Consider the following 203-nt stretch of genomic DNA (forward strand, 5'->3'; position numbering starts at 1 on the left):
GTAGAAAGAGCCTCAGGGAAGGTCCTGGGGCCCCAGAGAAAAGACAGGTGTGTGCCCAGCCAGGAGGAAGCTGGGGAAATTCTCCAACTTCTGGGCTGGAGTCCAAACTCACCGGAAGCCAGGGGAGAGTGGGGGATGGGGTTGCCGATGCTGTCCCTGTGCAGGGAGAGGGGAGGAAGGAGGGTCTGGGGGCAAACCCAGAA

The sequence above is a fragment of the Ovis aries genome, chromosome 18 (assembly GCF_016772045.2).
Source record: "Ovis aries strain OAR_USU_Benz2616 breed Rambouillet chromosome 18, ARS-UI_Ramb_v3.0, whole genome shotgun sequence".
Taxonomy (NCBI): Eukaryota; Metazoa; Chordata; class Mammalia; order Artiodactyla; family Bovidae; genus Ovis; species Ovis aries.